Source organism: Palaemon carinicauda, unplaced genomic scaffold (assembly GCF_036898095.1).
Source record: "Palaemon carinicauda isolate YSFRI2023 unplaced genomic scaffold, ASM3689809v2 scaffold142, whole genome shotgun sequence".
Lineage (NCBI taxonomy): Eukaryota > Metazoa > Arthropoda > Malacostraca > Decapoda > Palaemonidae > Palaemon > Palaemon carinicauda.
Genome location: NW_027168948.1, coordinates 118,205 through 136,375, shown reverse-complemented (window position 1 = coordinate 136,375; position 18,171 = coordinate 118,205). Strand labels below are relative to the sequence as shown.

General features: G+C 44.4%; 1 protein-coding gene across 6 annotated transcripts in view; it reads left to right on the top strand.

Annotated features, from left to right (window-relative positions):
* Positions 1–18,171, top strand: part of LOC137635571 (uncharacterized) — a 68,638-nt gene that overhangs the window by 30,127 nt on the left and 20,340 nt on the right. For 3 of the 6 annotated variants that reach the window (XM_068368035.1, XM_068368033.1, XM_068368034.1), the window contains exon 2: positions 2,456–2,617. The exons of 2 other annotated variants lie outside the window; for them this stretch is intronic. The gene's annotated coding sequence lies outside the window, so the exon portion shown is untranslated. Of the gene's footprint in view, positions 1–2,455; positions 2,635–18,171 lie in introns of all 6 variants that reach the window. One more of the 6 variants, XM_068368037.1, reaches the window with a different exon arrangement.

Here is an 18,171-nt window from a genome sequence, read left to right as displayed (position 1 = left end):
CCTTCCAAAAGTAAGAGGAATAGGTTCCAAGATCAAGAATTTCTCAAGCACAAACAGGTGTCCAAAGAGCCTAGAAAGTATCCTCGGCCTTTCCCAATTCACTTCAGTAACAGATCTCCTAATAAAAGCCAAACTCAAGACATCAATCGATTTTGGAGAAAGAGAGCTACAGTACCTATAAGAAGACAAGGTCTCGAAGATCCCCTCTGTCGGGAAAATGAGACTACGCCCATGGTCCGAACCGAAGAACCTCTCCAAAGCGGTTCCTCTACAATTCCCACCTCCACAAGTGACATTCCATTCAGCCGTGTCTCTAAGTGGATGGGGGGATTTCTCCGAACATCAGATGTTTCAGGTTCTTGGTCACTAGCCATGAAACAGTCCCATATCAATGTTCTCGAAGCCATGGCAGTGTTCTTGACCCTGAAGAGAGAGACTCCTCCGAGGTCGACCCACATCAGAGTAGTGTCAGACAGCACAGACGAGGTACACTACGGAAACAGGGGAGGATCCAAGTCACCCAACCTGAATCAGATCCTGGTCACTTTCTTCGCCTGGGCAACAGAAAAGAACTGGTTCCTGTCAGCACCTCACCTAGCGGGAGGCCAGGATGTGAGAACGGGCTCACTATCCAGGACGAGTTCCCTGGAGTCAGAATTTCACTCCGGTGGATACTCAGGTTCGTTCCAGGCATCCAGGTAGATCTATTCACATCTCAGATCAATCACAAACTTCCTTGTTATGTGACCCCAATCCTGGACCCTCGGGCTCATGCCATGGACGCATTACCCCGGGATTGGAACCATTAGAGGAAGATTTCCCTATCTCTCCCAGTGAATCTTCTAAAAACTTTAACACCGACTGCGCTCCTTCCGGGGCGCAGTGGCTTTAGTACCACCTCACTGCCCAAGAACAGTTGGTTTCCTCTCCTCCTCGAGTGGAAACTCCGTCCCATCCGGATCCCGTTCCTCAAACTGACCCGAGTATTCCAAACTCACTGTGTCAGATTACTCAAGGATGTCCAAAACCCTAACTTTGTGGACTACAGGAAGTTGGCAGCTCGTAGAGACGCGAACATTGAACCGGAAAACGATTTCTTCATCGAATCAGACAAAAGGGACTCGACAATTCGCCAATATGATTCGGCCGTTAACCCCCAAAATAGGTGGTCCCCTTGGAAAGTTATTCCTCTTCTCCAAGATACTTCTCTATGTCCGGTCACCACTCTCAGGGCCTTTTTAGCCACGACTGCTACCCGATCGTCTGGCCCCTTGTTTATCAGAGAACAAGGAGGTACCATTCCCATACGTGGTATTAGGCTATAGATCCTATACTTCGTTTAACAAGCCAATCCGGGATCATTTCCCCCAGAAGATGGACTTTGATGACCTTATAAAGTTCACGGGTTGGGAATCTCCTATGGTCTTCAAACGCCACTATCTAATGAACTTACAGGCTCTTAAATACCCAACAGTTGCAGCTGGGAGCCTTATCTCTCCCCAGTGATCTTTTGTTCTTCCTTTCATCCATCTCTTTTCTTCTCCCTCCTACCCGCCACTCGCACCACAACGCCGCTTCCTTGGTGGTTCGTTAGCCCTAAGTTTATTACATATTAGGTTATGTTTGTAACTATTATTGATTACCGTTATTATAGGGTTGGGATATTCTTAGCCATGTCAGTTTTGTAGCATGTTTCCTCTGATACTCGGAGGCTTCCCTGTTATCATGTTTGTTTACCTTAATTATTTATGATTTTCTTTACATGGTGTTGTTTCTCTCCCCTCATTAAATTAGTTATTGTTGGGCTTGGAAGGCATTCTCTGGTACATTTTCACCCGGCGCCACAGATCGACCCAGAAAAGGGATTTTGACGAAGGAAAAATCTATTTCTGGGGAGAGACCTGTGGCGCCCGGTGAAACCCTTCCCCCTTTATTTTACACGATCCCACCCTTTCCTTTCCAAGCCGTCATGACCATTACAGAAGGATGTTGTTCAGATGGCGCTCGCGTCGTGGCGTGGGTGGTGCGGCGATGGGGGTGTGTCTAGGGCCGTTGTATCGGCCCATCCCTTTGACGAAGGAATTAACTAAATGGAAGACAACCTGTGAATAGTGGATTTCACGCGCCTTTGCTTTATACACGACACCCAAAAGGTGCTCGCGCGAGGGTTGTAACCTCAGCATTCCATGCTTTTATCTTTCTCTGGTATAATTGGAAGGTTTTATCAGAAAAGACATACAAGAAGGACTTTTCACCGGGCGCCACAGGTCTCTCCCCAGAAATAGATTTTTCCTTCGTCAAAATCCCTTTTTTATAGCATTTTTTTGCAAGGACGTACCGGTACGTCCATGGAGGTAAAGGGATGGCTTTTGTGAAACGTACCAGTACGTCCTTTGGTGGTAAAAGGGTTAAGCTGTTTTGTATGTGCATTTTCTAATTTTTCTGTATATTCCAGGTTACTTGTTAAATATGATCCAGCAAGATATGAACTTTTATGCCAGTGAAGTAACCTAACCCAAGCTAGTTTTGGAAAGGAACATGCAAGTAATGTTTGCAAGAACATTAATTTTTATGATGGCTCAATAACGGTGTATTCGGTGTTCTGAAGAAAGAACAGGTAAATATAATCGATCAGTAAGTAGCTGATGTTTTTATTCTTTCAATAAAAATATACATTTAGCAATTAAATCCTCTTTAAAATGGAATTTTCTTATTGCTTTTGTAAAATACTAGATAACCATGATGTATTTTTTTATATATCATGTTGAATTGGGAACCACTTTATTTTAATTCTCTTTGCTATAAATTTCATTGCAGGATATGGTTTGTGTTCTACTTTACATTGTGGTGAATTTTAGAATATTTTCTAGTATTTGATGACTAGCATAGTTGTATTCTAGATTTATACAGTACTGTATACTATGTGAATAAGTACAGATCAAGTGCTATATTTACTGTAGTACAGCACAGTGATACAGTATTGTTATAGGGATTAATTACGGTTTTTAGGTACAGTATAGTGAATTACTTTGAGGTATGGGTTGATATACCTGATGTGTAAGAGATGAAGCATTTGGCTTTAATAGACTGCATTGTTGGTGTTGATACCCTGGCTTTTTGAGCTATAGGGATCTACTTAAAGGATGGTTTTAAGACAGTCATAGCCATATTTATTGGGGTTGGTCCTGGTGTTACAGATATATAAAAAATGACAGCACAACGGAAAAGTGAGTCCTTGGTGGAGTTCCTTGGGGGTTAAGGGTTGGAAATTTCCAAATAGCCTGGGGGTAAAAGATTTAATAATCCATTCTTCTTTTTTTAACCCAAGCCTGGAATTTGTATACAGTGAGCCCTCGTTTATCGCGGTAGATAGGTTCCAGACCCGACCGCGATAGGTGAAAATCCGCGAAGTAGTGACACCATATTTACGTATTTATTTAACATGTATATTCAGACTTTTAAAACCTTCCCTTGTACGTAGTACTGTTAACAAACTACCCTTTAATGTACAGAACACTTAATGCATGTACTACAGTACCCTAAACTAAAACAGGCACAAATATTAAAGGTGATTTTATATCATGCGTTTCCTAAACACGCCATAAAGCACGATAAAAAATGGCAACCACTGTTTTGTTTACGTTTATTTCTGATCATAATGAAGAAACAAACGCATTTACACATCTGTGTATAGGTTAGTTTTTGCATCGATTATAGTGATTATTCAGTACAGTATGTTGATTTTGTTATTACTAATGTTTTACTTAATTTTTCTTAGGACTTCCAAATGAAATGTTTTTCTTTATGACGCCGCCTGAAACGACGGCGTCATAAAGTACGCTCAGTAAACAAACGAAGGCATTTAACGCGCATGATGAAAGTGATAAATAATGATATTACAGTAAAAGCTTTTAGAAAATGTTATTACAAATATTATTTACCGTATCTATATAAAATCATACATACGTAGCAAAGCAGGAAAACATTTTGAGAGAGAGAGAGAGAGAGAGAGAGAGAGAGAGAGAGAGAGAGAGAGAGAGAGAGAGAGAGAGAGAGTTGTCTTACGTACGTAAATGTAAATTTTAAACAAAAAAAATTGCCTCATTTCATATAAAATAGGTTATTACAAATATTTTACTTTATCATATTACAGTAGTCTGTATAATACTGTAAAGTTCAGTACAGTATGTTGTTGTTTTAGTTGTGGCGATGAAATTCTCACGAAAGAAAAACACGGCATTCATTACAACAGCTGATTCTCTCTCTCTCTCTCTCTCTCTCTCTCTCTCTCTCTCTCTCTCTCTCTCTCTCTCTCTCTCTCTCTCTCTCTCTCTCTCTTCGTGTTATACAATACTTACATATAGATGAAGAAACTAAAATTAGTTTTCTTAGTGTCAATTAAATACGAAACGAAAAAATTATGCCGACTTTACATCCATTTCAATCGTTGCTAAAAATACGGCATTCGATTTCATCAGCAAACCACTATTTTTTGGGAAACATCATTTTGTTCTAGAAAATTGCTTCTCTTTAAATAGTTAATTGCACATTAAGAAAGCGTGTACTTTTGTTTTTAAATTTCGGGTGCGTTTTAAAAATTGAGTATTGTTGACTTCTTTTTGTTTTACTTTTGGCTGTGATTAGATCAGCTGACGTCTAGCTTCCGCTCTTGAGAGTGTACGGATACACTAACAAAGTATCGTTTATACCATTTCTTAACTTATTCAAACCGTCTACAGTATACAGTTGATATTACATAAGCACCAATGTGTTATAACCTATAAAATTTTTTTGTTTATTACATTTAAAACAACACGCACACCCGCACTCTCTCTCTCTCTCTCTCTCTCTCTCTCTCTCTCTCTCTCTCTCTCTCTCTCTCTCTCTCTCTGGGCTACTTTTCACTACCTCCCATTCCTTACCCCTCTCTATCTCTCTAACAAATGATATCTTTGTTGCTCCTCAAAGTTTCATTTATATTGAAATCAATCATGATTTAATTTTCCTTACTTTCTCCAATCTCGCACCATCGGTCACATCGCGGTATTTTCGAAATTTTCGGAAAATCCGCGATATATGTATATACATGCGTTATGAAAAAAATCCGCGATGGTCGAACCGCGAAGTAGCGAGGGCTCACTGTAAAGGTGAAAATCATGTGGTAATTGATTTTTAGCTGAAAATAGTCATCTTTGGGCCTAAAAATTGACAGTTATGACGTGAGTTTAGAAGGGAAGGTAAGATCGACTGGCTTTTTACCTCTTCCTTATGGTGCAGCAGTTACTCCATTATTTGTTGGACCAGATGATAGATGCATTTGAGCCACATGATCAAGCAACGTTTCTAAGCAATAAGTTTGTTCAGAATGATCTCCCTTATCCTCCTGGATGAAGGGGAGGATAGACAAATGTATGCACCCGCGTTCTCATATGACCGTACATTTAAACAACATATCCTAACTTGATTATTATAATTCATCTAAATTGTTTTAATATTCTTTTTTCCTTAATATTTGTTCATGTTAACTTCATTAAAATGATTCATCTTTTTATATTCACAGTACAGGATGGTACGTTCTGTGAATATCTGGATGCAAAGGATGGTCAGAGTTATGAAAAATCTTATGCAGCATGCATAAAGAACCAACAGAACAACAGTGCCAGAAATTAATACCTGTACACGTTTTAGTTCACGTTTTTGTTTTCCTCTAACATTCCCTTTTTCACATCTGTTTTCCTTTGTTTTGGAAAGAATTTCATCACGTCAAAGAGGCAAAGACAACGAAAACATCTCGCTATGTCGTTTATAATGCTTCCATAATGATAAAATCACTGACTTCAATTATACAGGTATAGGTTCTTCCTTGATCTACCAGTCCATAGTAGGGACTTATCCTAACATATACCTCATCTTCATGTCTATGAGGATGATATGAGTCATCACTTTTGTTTCTATTCAGTACCAAAGTTCTTTGGCATTTCCCAGGAATGTAAACCTGCCAGTTGGTTATAGGACTTCTCCCTCCTAAGGGTAAAACTCATATTAAAGAACGAGGGTTTGTATTCGCGTAGGAACAAATCATTAGTTTTTGGAGTAATTTGTATTTTTAAACATACTTACCTGGTAGTTATATATATAGCCTAGTCCCTGACGTCACGGCAGAATTTCAAAACTCGCGGCAATCGCCGATTGGGTAGCCAGGTGTACCACCTGTGCGCCCTCTACCCAGGTACCTGGAACCATTCCAACTATTCCTCAGATCTTCCCTGCCGCCTCACCGGTGACATCGTTGGAATTTCGCTCGCTGTAGCCTGTGTTATTTGCAGTTATTTTGGTGAAGTACACTTTGGCTTTGGCTTTCGCTCGTTTTGGATTTGTTTTTTGGTATTTTCTTGGCCCGATTAGATATTGTTGTTTTGACCTTTGCTTGTTTTGATCTCTCTTTCGATTTTTTCATAATGTCTGACTCTTCTTCGAGTATTAGAAGGTGTGTGAGAGGTTGTAAGACCCGGCTTGCTAAAGCCTCTCTAGATCTCCACTCCATTTGTGTGAAATGTAGTGGTAAATGTTGCGAATTGGATGATCGTTGTGATGAAAGTGTAATTCTGACTGAGAGTAAGTGGTTGGAGTATGATTGCTACACTCATAAGCTTGAAAGGGATAGGATCAGGAGAAGTTAAAGTTTGTCTCGTTCTTCTAGGGATTGTTCCCCTCCCCGTGATAACGAACCTATTGATCCTTCCCCTGTAGTGGTAGTTCCAGATCCCACTACTGTTAAAGCTAATGAACCAACTCTTAAGGACATGATGGTGGCCATTCAAGCCCTGGGCAAGAGAGTGGAGTCGCTCGCAGCAGATATAACTAAATTATGGTCCGATGTGAAAGAGTTAGAGTGCAAGTGTCGGTGCTAAAGTCAGTGCAGTGGAGGGTGCGGCTGTTCGGACCTGTCATTTTCCTAGCCCTAGACCTCTTCCAAGCTCCCAACCCCTGGGAGAAGAAATGTCGACGGGAAGGCGAGAGGTGTTAGCTCCCGAGCAGTCGTCCCCTCAAGCGTACCTGTTGACGCTTCGCAGGACGCTCGCCCTCGCCATGGGAAAGGCGAGGTAAAAGTGTTTTCTTCTTCGTCGGATGACGCAGCGCCCAGACAGGGCTGCCGTCTTACATCGAGACCTCTCAAGAGAAGATTTCCGCTGTTGAGTAGCGTCGTGTTATGACGCCTCAGGCGCCAGGTTGCAGCCATTGGAGCATTTTTCTTCCTGCTCCGAGGAAAGTTCTCCTGCCAAGCGGCCATCTACTTCGGTAGGAGATAAAAGGAAGTTGGAAGATGTCAGGCGGCCATCCCCATCGGTTGGAAATAAACAGTTATCGGAGGCTGGTATGATCTCTGTACATGCTCCTCCTCCCCCTTCGGATTGGTACTCGTCTCCTGAACGTTCTGCGGTTTCCTTGAGTGATGTGGAGGGAGAACTAGTTGAGGAAGCAGCGTCTCCTGTTTGTCCACAGCAGCAAGTTGCTCCGAATTTAAGTGTACTGCAAGATATGCTGCAGAAATTCTCCTCCCTCATGAAGGTCTACCAGCCCACAGACAAGAAGAGAGTTGCTTGCCAAGACGCCGAGCGTCAAGAATCTTCACGCCTTGACGCCAAGCGTCAGAAAGCTAAGCGTCGAGAAGTTGAACATCATGCCAAGCGTCGGGAAGCTGGAAGTCATGACGCCGAGCGTCAAGAAGTTGGACGTTGGGACGCCGAGCGTCAAAACCTCGGACGTCATGAAACCGAACGTTGAGATCGCGGACGTCATTGCTTCGAGCGTCAAGGTTTGAAACACCGTGACGCCAGGCGTCATGATATTGGACGCCATGACGCCAGAAGTCAGGATAAAAAGGAGTTGACTCCAAGGAAGCAGGACGTCTCTACTTCGATACGAGACCTGTCAGAAGAAGGGAATGATGACTGTCACCTTTCCCCTAGTTATCCCTTAGAGGAGGTGTCGGAAGAAGAGGACCCGAAAAACCAACATTCGTCGGCGGACTTGAAAAGACTCATGAGAGTTTTTTCTGAAGTTTTTCCTGAAAACCTTGTTCTTGCTGCTCCTCGTTCCCCGCCTTTAGAGTTTACACTCAGGAAGGCTTCGAAGGAGTCCCATTTTATGAAGATGGTGTTGTCTCGCTCATTTAAGAGAGCCTAAAAGATGATGGGGGACTGGATGTAATCTAAGAAGGACCAGATTAGCATCCAGATCGAGCGTTTGGTACGAGACTGGAGAAGCTCTCGGCCTGGGAGTCCCTGCCTCTGCCCAAGGGGACTTCTCGAGTCTGGTGGACGCCCCTCGTCGGACGGCCATGAGGAGAACTAAAGTGTTTTGGTCGACTTCGGAGTTGGATCACCTTCTCAAAAGCATTTTCAGAGCCTTCGAGGTGTTTAATTTCCTCGACTGGACTCTAGGAGCCTTGGGGAAAAAGGTGTATTCATTTGAAGGATGTAGACACAAAAGGCCTCGTCCACATTATATCTTGTATGGACAAGGCTTTGAGAGACGGGTCCACAAGTTAGCGGCTCTTTTCTCGGCGGGTATCCTTAAGAAAAGAGCCCAAATGTGCGCTTTTCTGGCGAATGGGGTTACACCCATGCAGAAGTCGGAGTTACTGTATGCACCTCTTTCTTCGCTCCTTTTCCCGCAAGAACTGGTCAGAGAAGTCTCTTCCGCATTAGCCCAAAAGGCCACACAGGATTTACTGTCTAAGATAGCAAGGAAGGTTCTGCCTACATCCTTCTCGAGTGCCTACATCCTTCTCGAGTCGTAAGCCTAAGGAGGAAGCACCATTCCATCAGTTTTCTCAGCCCTTTCGCGGGCAATCATTCGGCAGGGGTAGTACCAGACCCGAGGGAAGGAGAGCGAAGAGGAGAGGCTCAAGACCAGGTCGAAGCAGGGTCTAACTGCATTCGCCTTCAGACAGCGGTAGGAGCCAGACTAACCAACTTCTGTATCCCAAGGAGGGATACAAAATCCCTTTCCTAGGGAAACCTCCTTTAGTAGTAACTCCGATAGACCTCTTGGCCAGATACAGAGAAGAATCAAAGATACAGGCGATGCAACAGCAAATGTCGCTCTTAATAAAGAAGGAGGCAATAGAGAGGGTGCGAGATTTACGGTCACCAGGATTTTACAGCCGCTTGTTCCTGGTTCCCAAGAACTCGCGGGGATGGAGACCAGTCCTGGATGTGAATGCACTCAACTTCTTCGTACAGAAGACAAAGTTCACTATGGAAACAACGAAATCAGTCCTAGCAGCAGTCAGAAAGGATGACTGGATGGTCTCATTAGACCTTTAGGATGCGTATTTTCACATCCCCATCCATCTGAACTTCAAGAAATACCTGAAGTTCATGTACAAAGAGGAGGTATTCCAGTTTGGGGCTCTTTGTTTCAGCCTAAGCACCGCGCCTCAAATCTTTACAAAGTTAATGTCAAATGTAGCAAGAATGCTGCATTCAAGAGGTATCAGAGCCTCCCTGTGTCTGGACAACTGGCTACGCAGAGCTCATTCCTAAGATCGCTGTCTGGGGGATCTGCAGATGACGATGAAGTTATCAGAAGAACTGGGTCTTCTGATAAACAGGGACAAGTCACAACTGACACCATCCCAAGAGATTCTGTACTTGGGGATGGAGATTCGGAGTCGAGCTTTTCAGACTTTTCCGTCTACCTCAAGGATGGAACAAGCCCTGGTGAAACTTCAATGGTTTCTAAAGAAGCGAAAGTGTTCTGCAAGGGATTGGATGAGTCTTCTGGGAACCCTTTCCTCGTTGGAGCAGTTTGTCTCCCTGGAAAGACTGAATCTTCGCCCTCTTCAGTTCCACCTCAATCTACATTGGAATAGGGGAAAGGAGCTGGAGACGAAATGTATCCCCATTTCAGAATCCACAAAGCGATGCCTTCAGTAGTGGAACGACCCCGTCAAACCTCAAGAGGGTCTTTCTCTGGAACAGAGGAACCCAGACCTTGTGTTGTGTTCAGATGCCTCGGACTCGGGGTGGGGAGCAACACTGGGAAAGTTGGAGATCTCGGGTTCCTGGGCAAAAGATCAAGAGATCCTCCACATAAACCAGAAGGAGCTGTTGGCAGTCCTGTTAGCCCTCAAAGGCTTCGAAGAGTCAGTCCTGAACAGAGTGGTACAGGTCAACTCCAACATTACTACGGCGTTGGCCTACATAGGCAAGCAAGGCAGAACCCACTCGAGGTCTTTTTATGAGACTGCGAGAGAGCAGAAAAGGTCAAGTCTTGTCTACAGAATGGACACTTCATCAGGAAGTCTGCAAGAGCCTGTGGCAGACTTGGGGTCGTCCTTGTATAGACCTGTTCGCAACCACGAAGAGACTGGAGACTTACTGTTCCCCAGTGCCAGACCCCAAAGCAGTTCACATCGACGCTTTCCTCATGGACTGGTCCCATCTGGACGTGTACGCGTTCCCACCGTTCAAGATTGTGCACAAAGTGATGCAAAAATTTGTGTCGCCCGAGGGAACCAGATTGAGTCTAGTGGCCCCCTTTTGGCCCACAAGAGAGTGGTTCACAGAAGTACTGGAATGGATGGTGGACACACCGAGAAGCTTCCCTTTGAGAGTAGATCTTCTCAAACAACCCCACTTAGGAAGGTACCTAAGCAGAACACCATAAAAAATCTGTGATTTGAAATAAAGGTTGGAAGGAAAAATGTAATTAGATATGATATTTATTACATAAATAAGCCTTTAAAATGACGTAGTAACGTAGTTACAAACAATTGGTTGGAGAACAAGGCAATTCACGTAGATCGTAGGGCGTTTCCTTCGTTCTGCTTCGCTCGCTGTCTGTAAAGAAATATTCAGGAAGATTAGTATCTAAAAGTCATGGTCATTTATGTAGAAGAATATACCCATCGCAATAATAACCCACTTAAAATTACCTTACAATTGAGCAACTGAGGTTTACATTAGTATCAGGAAGGAAATAAAAGGGCCGATACACCGAAACCGAACACCATCCTGAAATGAACGGTAAACCTAATATAAATTTGCTCGGTCGTAATATAGGAGACAATCCGTCATAAATATAACCACTCGAAACATTAATGTATTAGACGATTCTCTTACCCAAGTGTTAACAACGTGAATTTATGAATAAGCTAGAGTTACTAGTCCGAGAGCTAAATCACCTGAAAGGACAAGAGAATACAATGTATAAAACATATTGACCACAAAAAACTAATACAAATCTTCATAAGATTAAAAATGACAGACAGGAAAACTTTTATAGACAACACAAGGCAATGAGAGTTCGCAATGATAACCTTAAAAATAAGCCCTATATATTCTTGGTACTCACCATTGTCGAACCATGTACAAAGGCGTTGCAGATGGATTTTTGCAGATGTTCACAAGAGGGTGACGTAGACCAGGGATCCCAATAAAAGCCTTTAGCCTAAGACAGGCATGTCGGAAGAGTCTAAATTGCAGGAACCTTCCCAGGTGAGTGAGGTCTCAGCTCTCTTCTCTGTGTCTCTTTCTCTGACACTGTCGGACGGCCGGGCTGCCTGGCTCCTCGTCTCCGTTTTCGCTCGAGTAAAGCATATGGACGGAGGAGGAGTTACCAAACTACCCATCTTTAAAGACTGGACGGCAGGAAAGACAGTTTGATGGTACCAAGAGTAGGGCAATTGAAATACCAAATTCTTAATAATTACTAGTCTTTCCTGTCGCCATGTGAAAATATGAAATGTCTTGTACCATAAAAACCTCCAAGCTCTACATCTAACTGCCTTCAGATTATCGAAAAACTCAAGAGAGCAAGAGGTTTTTCGAAGGAAGCAGCTAGTGCGATTGCGAGAGCAAGGAGGTCTTCTACCATCAAGGTTTACCAATCCAAGTGGGAGGTTTTTAGAGAATGGTGCAGAAACAACTGTTTCCTCTTCCAGTACCTCTATGACTCAGATTGCTGACTTCCTTCTGTAAGCGTAAGTTTTCGACCTCAATCATCAAGGGATACAGGAGCATGTTAGCGGTCGTCTTCAGGCATAGGGATTTGGACCTGTCCAATAATAAAGATCTCCAGGACCTTCTCAAATCCTTTGAAACGACATCAGGAATCGCCAGCTTGGAATCTAGACATAGTCCTTAAGTTCCTAATGAGTACCAGGTTTGAACCTTTACATTCAGCTTCGTTTAAGGACCTCACCATGAACACACTCTTTTTGGTCAGTTTGGCGACAGCAAAATTGTCAGTGAAATTCATGCCTTCAACAAAATTGTGGGCTTTAGAGATAACAAGGCTATCTGCTCCTTACAGCTAGGTTTTCTTGCTAAGAACGAACGCCCTTCACAACCCTGGCCCAAGTTTTGAGATTCCGAACCTTTCGGATTTGGTTAGAGAGGAATTAGAGAAGGTCCTGTGTCCAGTAAGAGCCCTGAAGTTCTACCTGGAAAGAACGAAGAATTTACGGGGCAAGTCAGAAGCACTTTGGTGCTCAGTCAAGAAACCTTCGCTACAGATGTCTAAGAATGCGCTATCCTTCTTCATCAGGCTCTTAATAAGGGAGGCTCATTCTCATTGTAGTGAGACGGACCTCAAGCTTTTGAAGGTCAAGGCACATGAGGTTAGAGCTGTGGCAACGTCTGTGGCCTTCAAGCAGAATAGGTCTTTGCAGAACATCATGGACACGACATTCTGGAGGAGCAAATCTGTGTTCGCCTCACACTATTTGAAACAAGTCCAGACTCTTTATGAAGACTGCTACACTCTGGGACCATTCGTAGCAGCGAGTGCAGTAGTGGGGGAAGGATCTACCACTACACTCCCGTAACCTAATACCCTTTTTCTTCCCTTGGAACTGTTGTATTTTTATGGTTGTTTGTGGAGATTGGACGCAGTACACAATCATTGATTTATAGTCAGGTGGTCAGTTTGTTCCTTGGGAGCACCCGGAACAAGGGTATTGGAGGAGGTCCTGTCACATAGAGGTTATACACCGTTTTGACAGCTCCTAGAGGTCTTCAGCCCCCTGGGTGGATCGCTGGATCTCTTAAGGAAAGTGGACATAATGAGGCAGGAATTCATTGAAGTCAGCTTCCTTAACAGGTACGAACCCTTAAGCTTGTTTATTAACTCTTAGGTAAATTCCAACAATGTGTCAATCAGCTATATTTATAACTACCAGGTAAGTCAGATGTTTATAAATTATATTTTCATAATAAAATAAATTTTTCAATATTAAACTTACCCGATGATCATATAGCTGCATCCCTGCTGCCCGACGAAAAAAACCTACGGGCGGAATACGCCAGCGATCGCTATACAGGTGGGGGTGTACATCAACAGCGCCATCTGTCAAGTAGGTACTCAAGTACTCGATGTCAACAAAGAACCAATTTTCCCTCTGTCGTGCCACTGGCAAGACCTACTAAATACGCCGTCCCTAACTGGATTTGTTTTCACAACGATTTGGTGAAGTACACTATTCCAGTTTTGAGCTTTCGCTATGCAGGGGTTTTATCTTCATTTCAAAACTTGAACTCGTTTTGGATAGATTTAATTATGGTGACGAAGAGAGTATGGACTCTCTTTCACTTTTAAATGGCCGACCCTTCCCTTAGACGGAAGTGTGTTTAGGTTTTTGGTAATTTTGCTCAACAAGTTATAGATCTATTTATTTTATATCTCTCCGCCCTTATAGGCCTCTTCGATTAACTTTCCATTTATTATAAACTTATAAAAATTAATTTTTATGTTTGTTTATATGCGACCTTTCCTAATAGTAGGCGGTCCTTACTTGGAACCGAAGTTTATTAACATTGAGCCCGTCATATCGTATTTAACCTTTTAAGAATTCAATACTTTTTTAATTTTAATGTTTTATGAAAGAATTTCTTTGAAAGTCTCGTACTGTTTTCAAAGATGAACCTACGTTTAGTTTTTTAGTCTCCGCAGTTGTTGACGTTCAGAACGTTCAACATGCGCTCTATCGTTACGATAGAGAGAGAGTGTATCACGGTTTCACGTTGCAGTAAGAGTAAACCGATTCTAGCGTTTCGTTCATTCTTTCTTAGCTTAAATGGTTTAAATTCTAAATAAAGGAACTTTTTATTTGGGAAACCTTTCAGTTTTTTCCTTTAGCAAATAACATGTTTTAACGATATATAATTGGGCTCTTCTCTCAGGTGCTAAGTCAAGAGAGAAGAGAGAGAGAGATAGAGACGGAGGGAGAGAGAGGAGAATAAACGTTTCGTTCAAGCGGGTAACGTTGTTCTCGTTTTTTACTCTTCTCCCTAGTCGCTGTAGGGGAAGAAGGTAAAACGTTTCTAGAGTTTTATTCTTGTTCCCAGGCTTTATGCGGTGAGAGATTGTAAACGTAGTTTATTTGATCTAGTGTTTAGTCTCTTTTCCAGCCACTGAATTCGTTTTTTTTCACTCTTCTCCCTAGTCGCTGTAGGGGAAGAAGGTAAAACGTTTCTAGAGTTTTATTCTTGTTCCCAGGCTTTATGCGGTGAGAGATTGTAAACGTTGTTTATTTGATCTAGTGTTTAGTCTCTTTTCCAGCCACTGAATTCTTTATCTTTATTTATGTTTTTCTGTTGCATTGTAAAACTGTTTTTGCAATTACTACCTTTTAATGAAGGATAGGATTGCGTGTTTCAGGTAGAAATCAGTTAAAGTTTCGATTTCAGTGAAATAAGTGCAAACAGAAAATCAAAAGTGATAAAGTGATATGTGCAAAGTGTTACAGTGTTGCGTCCGAGGGTTCGTCTGTTCGTGCCAGTTGTTCACCTAGTCCGGGACCTCTTACAAGCTCCCAAGCCCAGGGGAGAAGTAATGTCGAACGACTTATGGGTTCCACAGGCCTTGATCGACGAACAGACGTTTTTCCCTCCGTGGTTTCGGGCGTTTCTACACACGTTGCCGACGTGAGATCGCCCCACCCACACAAAGACGAGAGAGCTCATTTATTCCTCGTCTGTGGAAGAGGTTTCTCGTAGAAACCATGGACCAAATCTTGCAGCTTTTTAAGTGCAAGTCGGTCCCTTCCGCGCAAGTCCAACGGCCTAGGTGTAGCCACTGGGTCAGTTCGGACTCGCTGCAGTCATCCGACGACTGCACACCTCCCAAGAGAGGCAAGGTGGTACCGCAACAGGCAGTAACTCAGTCACAACAGACAGTAGCTCCGTTTGTTGCCGTTTTTTGTAGACCCTAAGTGGTCTTTACTGCAGTCTATGCAGACTCAGTTAGCTGCGGTTTTGCAGGAGTTTCGTGCGGAGAAGGTTTACACTGCTCTCGTTAGCCTACAACCTGCCACGGTTTTGCGCCCAGCTCACGCTGAGGCTGCCTGCTCCCACACTCCGGCTGCGGAGAGCTCCACCTCCGATGCGCAATCGACCCTGCCAGACGCATGTTAACGTTAGCCGACGTGCGGCTCCCTCCGTTAACATGCGTGAGCTACCGCATCAGCAGTGGGAAGGTGGAGTCAAGCTGCCGTGTTTTGACGTGATGCGTTAGTTTCCGCAACCCACGGCAGTCCCCACCACGCACCACCACTCCGCTTTGGTTGTTGCCTGCTCCCACACTCCGACTGCGGAGAAGGTTGACGATGCACCCGTTGGCCTACAGCCTGCCACGGTTGTGCGCCCAGCATGGCTGCCTGCTCCCACACTCTTGTTGTGAGAGCTCCTCCACCCATGCGCAGTCGACCCTGCCAGACGCATGCTGACTCCCACAGACACGGAGCACTCCATTGCCGTGCATGAGCTACCACAAGCTGCCGTGTTTTGACACGGTGTGTCAGCCTCCGCAACCCACTGTGGTTTCCGCCACTCGCCCGCAGCAGACTAGTCAGTCAGGAGTTGAGGCTTCCCCACACAGCTTTGGTTGTTGCCAGCTCACAGACTGTCAAGCAGTTACATGACGTTGCCTTCTGGTCTGCTACTAATGCACCAGTGCTGTATGTCCTCACGCACCTGTTGCGGTTGACAGTTCAGTTTTTGACAGTTCACAGACTGTCAAGCAGTTACATAACGTTGCCTTCTGGTCTGCTGCTTATGCACCAGTGAAACCCTCACTGAGATAACCTAGCTTTTCTCGGACATGGTTCCTGTAGATGAGAAAGTGCTGTTCTCCCTCCTTCTGATATTCCTTTGAGGACTCTGTCATTTGGAGAGGAGCCTTAAGCTGCTTAGCCTCCTATGGACTTTATTTAAAGCATAACAATGCTTCCAGGGATGGTAAATGGTTCCGCTTCAGTCGCTAACCCCGTCTGTTGCCACACCTGCTCCCATAGACCCTAATGGGCTTTGTTGCAAGACATGCAGTCCAAGCTTGTGTCCTTGATAGAGGATTTTTTACGGAGAAGAACCTTCTAGCCAACAACCTTCCTACCGGTTGGTTGTACGCCCTGTTGACGCTGAGGTATCCTACTCACGTCCGCCAGTTGAGATGGTTCCTCCACCGGTGCGACCCAGTGTGGGTTGCCAGTCGCACGTTGACGTTAAACGACTCTCGGAGGTGGTTGTGGACGTTCAGTGTGTCACTAGGAAGACGTTCAACAACCAGCAGAGGTGACTTGTTGTGACGCAGTGCGGCAACCTCAGCAACCCGGTAGGGGGTTGACTGCACAACCCAGACAGTCTAGACAGTTTCGGGTTGACGCTGTACTTCCTCGCGTCCCCATGGTTGACAGTTCACAGACTGTGCAGCAGTACCATGATCTTGTGTCCGGCTCCGTCACGCATCCACCAGTGCGACCGGATTCAGCGAGTCAGACGTTGCCCACTCCGTTGCCGTTTCCTCATCAGTTTCGGATGAGGAACCCTCTGATGAGGACATTGCTGAACAAGACGATCAACCCCCAGCCCTGCTATCCATCCAGAAGATGCTGGAGAAGGAACACTGCCCTGTCAGGCTGTGGATGAGTCTGGTTAGGACACTGTCATCCGTGGTTCAATTTGTGTCACTTGGAAGACTACACCTCCGTCCTCTTCTGTATCATGTAGCTTTTCACTGGAAAAGGACAAGACGCTAGAAGCGGTCTCGATCCCGGTTTCCGGAAAGATAAAGTCTGGTCTGACTTGGTGAAAGGACTTTATCAACCTTTGAAAGGGTCTTCCCCTGACTGTTCAGACTCCCAACCACGTTCTCTTCTCGGACGCATCGGACGTAGGCTGGGGTGCGACATTAGGCGGTAGGGAATGCTCGGGATTATGGAACTCGAGTCAAAGGACAATGCATTTCAACTGCAAGAAGCTTCTGGCAGTACGTCTGACCTGGAAAAGCTTCAGGTCTCTCCTTCAAGGCAAAGTGGTGGAGGTGAACACGGTCAACTCCCTGCTTTGACGTACATCTCCAAGCAAGGAGGGACCTACTCTCTGACATGGTACGAGTTAGCAAGTAACCTCCTCTCCTGTTCAACAGGTCTAGACTTTTCACTAGTAACGAGGTTCATCCAAGGCAACTTGAATGTCATAGCAGATTGTCTCAGTAGGAAGGGACAAATAATTCCAACATATTGGACCCTCCACAAGGATGTATGCAAGAGACTTTGGGCCACCTGGGGCCAGCCAACCATAGATCTCTTCGCAACCTCGATGACCAAGAGGCTCCCAATACTTTGCTCACCTATCCCGGACTCAGCAGTAGTTCTTATAGATGCCTTTCTACTAGATTGGTCACATCTAGATCTATATGCATTCCCTCCGTTCTAGATTGTCAACAAGGTACTGCAGAAGTTCGCCTCTCACGAAGGGACAAAGTTGACGCTAGTTGCTTCCCTCTGGCCCGCGAGAGAATAACTCACCGAGGTACTTCGATGGCTAGTAGACGTTCCCAGAACACTTCCCCTAAGGGTGGACCTGCTACGTCTGCCACGCGTAAAGAAGGTACTCCAAGGCCTCCACGCTCTTCGTATGACTGCCTTCAGAATATCGAAAGACTCTCGAGAACTAGAGGTTTTTCGAAAGAGGCAACCAGAGCGATTGCTAGAGCAAGGAGAACATCCACCCTTAGAGTCTACCAATCGAAGTGGGAAATCTTCCAAAACTGGTGCAAGTCAGTATCCGTATCCTCGACCAGTACCTCTGTAACTCAAATAGCTGACTTCCTCTTATATCTGAGGAAAGAACGATCTCTTTCAGCTCCCACTATCAAGGGTTA